Source organism: Sinocyclocheilus anshuiensis, unplaced genomic scaffold (genome assembly GCF_001515605.1).
Source record: "Sinocyclocheilus anshuiensis isolate Anshui unplaced genomic scaffold, SAMN03320099.WGS_v1.1 scaffold119, whole genome shotgun sequence".
NCBI classification, from domain to species: domain Eukaryota; kingdom Metazoa; phylum Chordata; class Actinopteri; order Cypriniformes; family Cyprinidae; genus Sinocyclocheilus; species Sinocyclocheilus anshuiensis.
Genome location: NW_015549581.1, coordinates 339,595 through 348,763, shown reverse-complemented (window position 1 = coordinate 348,763; position 9,169 = coordinate 339,595). Strand labels below are relative to the sequence as shown.

General features: G+C 34.9%; 1 pseudogene; it reads right to left on the bottom strand.

Annotated features, from left to right (window-relative positions):
• Positions 1-4,504: 4,504 nt before the first annotated feature.
• LOC107657739 (dihydropyrimidine dehydrogenase [NADP(+)]-like) overlaps positions 4,505-9,169 on the bottom strand; it is a 197,262-nt pseudogene continuing 192,597 nt past the window's right edge.

Here is a 9,169-nt window from a genome sequence, read left to right as displayed (position 1 = left end):
CACACACACACACACACACACACACACACACACACACACACACACACACACACACACACACACACACAAGAAATCAAATTGATTATTCACAGTACAGTGGATCCTCCATTACTACCATGTTCTGGGGACCGTGTCCTTTTAAAGCATAGCTAGAAATGCATTCTTTCTCTCAGATCGCACCCCCCTCCTCCTCCATGCACGAGCACGGCTCCACAAAGACGCTTCACAATGCATGTCAAACTCCTGTTCTGACTGCGCCGTGCAAACACCACAGAACAGTCGACCGGCTTCAACAATAACACACCAAACCAGCTTTTAGGCTAAGCTCACTATCAGAAAACAGCCCAGACAACAATATGGGTGAGTCTTCATAACCTCAGCATTCAAGTCCTGTTGGTACGGCCACGAAGCTCCAGACTCTGGCAGCTCTTTTTCTCTGTGACAACACGATACGTGGCTGTTTTTAGAGCTAGGGGAGGTGCGGGCCACTCACATCCATTAAAGAGAAGGTGCTGGGAACTCTAATTCATTTGTCACGTTAGCCTGGAAGTTCCAAATGTCAGACACAACGATTTCTCAGCACACATCCCCTCCTGCTCAGTGAAGACAGAGGCGGGATATTGTATCGAACGACGGTTGGGGACAAATACGAAGCTCTGAGCTAATGTTTCTGTTTATTACAGCTGTCCTGATAAATGACGTCCGCCACTGAAGTTTCAGTCCGTTGCACAAGATCCCGGAGTAACACCAGACCTCATTCTTGCTAAAATGTACACTGACAGAAAGTACAAAAATGCTGAATTTACAGATGCTTTCAACCAAAGCAAATTTACGTTTTTTTAAAGTATGCATTTTATCAGTTCATAGGAATCAAACCCATGCATATAGTCTTAATATTGTCTCAAAGGTACAGCAGCAGAAATAGCTAATTTAAAGGGATAGTTCATCCAAAAATGTTAATTCTGTCATCATTTACTCTCTTTCACATCATTCCAAACCTGTATGACTTTCTTTCTTCTGTGGAACATAAAAGAAAATATTTTGAGAAATGGCATTGTGTGCTTTGTCCACACAACGGAAGTCAATGGTAACCAAAATGGTTTGGTTACCAACATTCTTAAAAAATTCTAATTTTGTGTTCTGCAGAAGAAAATCATACAGATTTGAATGACATGAGAGTGAGTAAATGGTAGAATTGGTGTTTTTGAGTGACCCTTCAATTTAAAGGGTCAGACGGTCAAACAGCCATGGAAAACTGAATAAAAATATATGTATTATATATTTATTTATTCGGGTAAAGTATGAGCTGATATTTTTCATTGCAACATTATAATAATTTTTTGGACAATTAAGCATATTTTCCTTGTAATTCTCATTATTTTAATACAGAAAAATATATTAATATATAATATTTTTGTAAATAACATTTGTATTATTTTTTTGACAGTATTGCTTTTAATAAAGTTTATTTGAGATACTGCTTTAGTAACAACATTTTTTTTTTTCACAATTTTGGGCGTAATTGTCAAAATAAAATGAATTATTATGTAATGTAATAGGCTAAAATTTTGCCTGTTTTCTTTTCATTTGAACTATACCTTTAATTTGTAGTGTCAAATGGTCATGGAGAACTGAACATACACATTGAATTTTTGGGAAAAAGTGCATGTAAATACAGTATACTGATACACACAGATACTGCACGGGTCTTTCAAATATTAGAAAAGCAGCCTAGTGGATCATCATTTAAATTCCACTCTGACTCTTGGCTCAAATCCAGACGTTAGACAATGGATTGAAATTAAAGCCAAAGCTAATGGGAAAACATGTATGACAAAAACCTCACGGTTAGCCATGTTCAAGCTGCGTGACCCTTGCCCGCCACAGAGTGGATACAGCTGTGACCTGACCAGAAGAGCAATGTTTTTCAGAACATCATTAACATTAATGGAGGTACAATCAATCAAAGAAGATTTTAATCTCAAATTGTTTAATATTCCATTCACCTGAACACTTCAAACAATATTTCTGTGGCCACCTGTGAATCCTGATAAGTTGGTCGCGCAGCTAGTCGGCAGAATGCATTAATGAATGCGTTTGTTTGAGGCAAGCACAATTATGCCATTGTTCAGCGTGTACTTTAACAAGCACTTTTTAGAAATGTCTGGCTGCTGAAGAGTGCGCTAAGGCCAGCACCCTCGTCATCTCTGCAAAAGGAGACACGTCAGCACACCCCCACGCTCCGCCGCCTCCGGCTTAATACGGCACTGATGATCGTTTGCACTGGCCTCGAGTTCACGCCACTGGTGCGAGATTGATGCCATGTTGATTTTTAATGATGTGCACTACGACGCAAGAGAAGCATCTGTTTGCACTGTGACCATGCAAAATGTCATTCTAATTATCTCACCAGCCAGCCAATGAGGAAGTAAACATTTACACTAACCTGTAACCCCTGAAGCCGAAACTCGGGGCCCGCTTTCAGAGTGGAACCCGATTTATTGGCAGACTCTGATCTGCCCGGCGACTAATCAAACCAGCCGGCAGCGTTCGGCTTTCACCCGTCTGTAAACAACACAGACTACGTGACATCTACATAACAAATATGAACTGCACCCTCGTAGGTGAGCGCGTGAGACCTCAATTATTTCAGTCTCCTTCAAATGTTTTTCATGTGTTGTCGATGTGCAGGTTGCCCTCTTTAACCCCAACCGTTATTACAGTATTAATACAGTACATCAGGGAATGGCTTACAATAGTCAATAGTGCTAGTCAAATAAGATTGACAACAAGACTTTTTTATTAATATGCAAGTCCACAAGTGTGCAATTACAGATAAGTACATATTACTATAAGTAGGCTTTGAGATAGGCCTAAGTAAATTATTGTTACAGTAAATTAGTGTTACAGCTGTATGAAACAAGAATCTGAATGACATTTATAATATAATTTTTAAGTCAAAATTATATATATATATATATATATAGAGGTAATATATAAAAAAATTGTAAGTATAACCTGAAATATTTTTAATTGTGACATTATTATTATTATTGTCAATTAAGCATATTTTCTCCATAATTCTCAGAACTTTAATATGAAAAAAAAAAATGTAACACAAAATGTATATATAATGTATATACTTATTTTATATATTGGGGTAAAGTATGTTTTTTTTTTTTGTCAGTTAAGCATATTTTATTATTATTTTTTATTTATTGGGGTAAAGTATGGCCTGAAATATTTTTTGGACAATTAAGCATATTTTTCTCCCGTAATTCTCATTAATATGAAATACATTTTTTAAATATATTATTATTTGTAAATATTGGTGGTATTTGTTGTTATACCATTTAATGGTTTATTTAATTAATGCTACTTTTAATAAACTACAATATATATTTGAGGTAAATTATGACCTGAGAGACGAAAAAAAAATCTAAAGTATAACCTGAAATATCTGTAATGTAAATAATTAATAATAATTTCCACATTATAGTAATGAGAATTTTCAATAATAATAATAATAATAATTTTCTAATGTAATGGGCTACAATTTTGTATGTTTTTGGGCTGAGATATGACCAAGACATTTCTTCATGAGATTCATTCATCATTGTTAAGGACAAGTGCACAGTTATCCTGCCCGCCCATCATTGTGTTTGATCGTCTGCTTCATAGACAGCAAGCTAGGGGCTTGTATGTGCGGTACGGATAGGCCGTGTATTTGTAGAGATAGAGGTGGTCAGACTTGACCTTTTGGGTCCAAGATGAATAACAGCTAGTCTTCATCTCTAATGTCTGGAAATAGTCATAGATGACCTTTACTCGAAATGTTCAGCATACTACTGATGTAGACCGGCTCTCTAAATGACCCTGTCCAGATGGCTAATGCAATCAAAATCAACCATATTTGTTATTAAGGCTTTGAGAGAAATAAATACAATTCATGTCAATTAGGTAACTACTACTTCAGGTTTAGTTGTAGAAGTATACTGGCTTTTTGCATACAATATAGCATGTATAACATCAAACAAACCTTTTCTAATCATCATACGTTATGGAAAACAACGTCGAGTGTGATTCCGAGCCCAACCATCCACCATTCAATTAAAATCCATTAATTTCCTCATTTCCCATCAGCAGCTCTTGTATATGTGATTGCATTCTGCTCGGGATGTAGTGGACGATCCATCATTGTGGCTCTTGTTAAAGGATATGCGTGGTCTTCCCACATCTGCATAAACAGCCAGATTCATTCCCATCAGTCCTCCGAGAAAGAGAGGCAGGAACTTCACCTCGACAAATCGCCTCGCTATTGTTTCAAAATAACACCCCCTAAGATTATTTCTGGATAATTGGCTCCTGAAAATAAGGCAATTATTTTTTTTTAAATCTAATTATTTGCTTTCCCCCCTCTACAACAAAGTTAATTCTTCACACTGCAATTACCGAGTAAATTCAATGCTGTGATGTAGACTTTTTTTTTGTCTGGGGTTTTCTCTCAGCACACGGGCTCCACGGCTTGAGGGAGGCCTCGCTTTGGCACGTAAGGCGTTGTCCTGGCAACCATCTTGATGCAGTCGACGATGGGGCAGACGCTGAGGCACAGGGTACAGCCGGTGCAGCTGTCCTGAATCGTGGGGAGATGAGTCTCGGGGTCAAACACAATGGCCTGCCAGACACAGAGACATTGGAATCATTATATCCTCACCAGCGGCGACAACCGGCTACGACTAGACGTCACACAATACAAACACAACAAAGACTGTGTGCTGTCCCTCCACCGGAGCACACAGATGTGTGAAACCTGTCAGGAACATGTCATGTGGCTCATGTTTCACACATTTCACAAAATCAAAATATGAAAAAAAAAAAGTTATAAAATGATATTTGCCATTTTGTGACAAATGTTTTGTACTGTGACATTTTTAAAATTTAATTAGGCCCAAATTCTCATTATCGTAATGCAAAAAAGAAGAAGAAAAAAAACAATGACGTATTTAAATGGTATTTATATGTAATGGCAGTATTTTTAGTATCTGCCTTTCAATGCTTTAATTTTAATTATATACTTATATTATTTTATGATATAATATAAAAATTACAAAATTATTAAAATGTAAATCGTATTTATACATCATGATAACATTTGTAGTATCTGTGTTTTATTTTAAGCTGGTTTAAAAAATATTATTAATAATAATTTACTAATATTAAAATCATTATTTGACTGTAATAAAGTACAATATTACTCTACTGAAGTGATGAAATGTAAAGCAAATTATTCTTCACTTTAATGAAAAAACTTAAATTTTAAGCTGGTTTAGAAATAATAATGAACAACAACAACAATAAATGTATTATTATTATTAATAATTTTTTTCTGTAATAAAGTACAAAATTACTGTATTAAAGTGAAAATGTAAAGCAAATTATATTTCATTTTAATAAAAAAAAAACAAAAATTTTAAGCTGGTTAATAAATAATGAAAAACAACAACAATAATAATAACAATAACAACAACAACAATACATTTATTATAATTATTATTAAAATAATTATTTTTGCTGTAATAAAGAAACAAACTTACAAGTGATGAACATGTAAATAATTAATTCATTATAATTAATAATTAAAACCTCAAAGCTAAAATTTTAAGCTGGTTTAGAAATGCTAATTAACAACAACAACAAAATAATAATAATAATAATAATAATAATAATTATTATTATTATTATTATTAATATAATTATTTTTTTATCATTTTAATATGATTGTTATTTTACTGAAATAAATACTGAATTACTGTAATGAACATTTAAAACAAATGACCTTTCATTGTCATCAAACTCAAAGTTATTGCAACATTACCAAGAATTCGAGGGGGAAATTTGTGTAGTTGTCTTAAAAATGTCAAAAAATGAAAAATCTTAAACGGGCCTAAAATAGGCTTCATTTCCTTTATGCAACATATCACTTTTTATGTGAATAAACTACAGAGAAGAGGAAGGAACACCCATCAATCTAAACGCTATATTAGACTGTTAAAACAATCTGTAAAATGTTGTGCATGTACAGCAGGAAGATTGGACATTATTTTGGCAGGTGGAATCGAGTACGGGCACCTTTTCAAACATAACCGGATTGCTGCTAGCGCGACAGAGTGCTGTTTTGTATTGCTTGATGGGCCACCTATTTGATCGTGACACATTATGTTGATGAATGCTCTATATTAGAAAGCATTAATAATGTGTAATTCCTCTTAGAGATCCACTCACAGACAATGAGCATCACTGTGAACAATTACTGCTTTGATAAAACCCACACTCTACTTCATCAATACCCTTATGATAAATTGCAAGGGACATTTATTTAACAGGAGAGGGTGAGATGAATACTTTAATAAAACTGTCAGAGCCATCCCACTTGCCGTTCTTCTGCAGGCTGAAGCACAAGGGGACATCGCAGTTTTGAGTGCTAATATTCATTACAGTCTCTAAAGGGAAAATCAGGTGCACTAATGAGATGTCTTTAGCCTGCCAGTAAGAGGCGTCATAGCAGCACTCGTTTTTTATTTTAATTGGCTTTTTTGGCACTTTTTATGCACATGCATGTCAGGGTAGAACCATTAATATTGGTATATTGGTTTTAGTTTAGTATTTGGTATAGTGGTTTTAGTATTCACTTCAGTATTTGGAGTCTTACAGAATGCTAAGCATGTATGCTAACCGCTAGGCAGAGGCGGATTAATGCACGGGCTTCAAGGGGCTGAAGCCCAGGGGCCTACACTGGAAAGGGGGCCCACTGGCTGCAGGGAAATTATATTTTTTGAATAATTATTTATATGGGAGCTTGCAGCAGTGACAACAGCGTTCTGTAAACAAACGCACACACTCATTTTTAGTGATGCCCTGGTTGTAGTGGCCTATACAGTGAATGGCTCAGTTTAGGTTCCCCCCACACAGTTTGTATAGTTGGTATGTTCCACGTGTTCCATCGATATACAGGTGCATCTCAATAAATTAGAATGTCGTGGAAAAGTTCATTTATTTCAGTAATTCAACTCAAATTGTGAAACTCGTGTATTAAATAAATTCAATGCACACAGACTGAAGTAGTTTAAGTCTTTGGTTCTTTTAATTGTGATGATTTTGGCTCACATTTAACAAAAACCCACCAATTCACTAACTCAACAAATTAGAATATGGTGACATGCCAATCAGCTAATCAACTCAAAACACCTGCAAAGGTTTCCTGAGCCTTCAAAAATATTGTGTGTGATTTATGGTGTTTAAATCATACCTGTAAACTCACATTTCAGCCAGGAAAGTTTTGATGGCATTTTTCTTTCATATCACGCATAATGCCCGTAATAACGTAGTGTTTACTTTTAAATTATATTATAAATTATTATATATTATATTATATATTATATTAAAATATAATATATAATATAATAAGTATAATATACTACTACTACTACTACTAATAAAATATTAATAAATACTATAATAGTATACAGTGTAAATAATAATAAGTAAGTGTTGTTGTTGTTAACTAAAACAAAAACAAAAACTTAATTATTACTATTAATTATAATAATATTAAATATAACTGTATAAATAAAATAATTATAATTATTATAATAATGTAAAAAATATTAATCAATATTATAGTAGCATATACTATAAATAATAATAGTATATAGTATATATACTTCTATATAAATAATATTAAAATAACACTGGTTCTAGCAATTCAATGAAGGAATTATGTTAAATATATTAAAAAACAAATGATGGGATTCTTTTTGGTCCATGTTCTTCTCTGGACATTTGCTATACTATATGCTCTCCAAAAACAGATGCCTGATATCATTTGGTGATTTGGTTGCGTTTTCTTTGAGGTAACCAATTATATTTCCTGACATACTCAATTATGTTGAATTGTGAAGCACGCCCTTCCTTTCACGCAGTGCCTTCTCAGTGTGTTCTCCTTTAAGATGCTCTCACCAAGGAGACAGGTATTTATGCTTAATAGTGATACTGATTCACTGGGCTTCAGATGCCATGTGTGCCAAAGCATGAGCGCTGTGTCCCTCATTAGACCATCAGAGAAGTACACACACTCACAGGAGAGCAAAACAAAGGCATTAAAGACACATGCTGCTCTCTTCTGAGGACTGGCTACTCTTTTTCATCCTTGAAAATTAATGAGATCCCTTCTGTCAACATACAGCGGTTTAGTCTAATCTTCTCCGGGCTTAACCGCTTTCATTCCACACGGAGGTGAGACTTCAGGTTTGTGGCGTTTTGTGCGATGTTTTAATGTTAAAAGAAAGAAAACTTATTGGCAAGCACGCACGATCGATATTACATCCACGGTCCCCGAAGCAGCTGCGCACGTTGTCGAAATCGCTTGTGCATAAAAAGTAAAATGAAAACTGATGTAGGTCATGCAGAATGATTTCTGAGAGATTATTGTTCTTGGTTTACCACTTTTGTATCTTTTGAAGGCCCTGTACTGTAAAATCATGCAATATATTTGCAAAAATATTCATTTGCCATTCAGGCTTAAGACATTACCGTGGCGACAAACAGGGATTGCCGGCTCACTCAGAATTGTGGGTGGAAGATTCTCCCGTTGATGGATTCAGCGGGAGCGTGTCGACAGAAAACATGATCTCGGCCACGTCACACTCTCTCAGTGAGCATCTCGAAGAGAACCGGGACATCTTCACTTATTTGATTCTCCGAGCCATTTCTCACCATGCTAGAAAAACCAGGTCTTGGCAGCTTTTTGGAATATGGTAGCTGATTTCTTTGCTGGTCTATGCTGGTCTGCCAGCTTAACCCATAGGATTTCTACACATTTTGGCGGTTCTATGTCAGTAGATATTCAGGGCCAATCCAGCCTCCATGGATGAATATGGAGAAATCTTTTGATTAATTACTGGAATATTAAATACTATAAATGGTGAAATGTTACATCTGCCAGGTATCATTTTCATGAAGTAAATCTTTACATTTTACTGGAGATAAAACTAAATAGCTCCCACTAACTGACTAGTCCAACAAACTAAGACAAGCCCATAAAATAAATAAAATAAAATAAAATAAAATAATTTGTTATATATAAATATATAAAACTGATATTAAAACATTG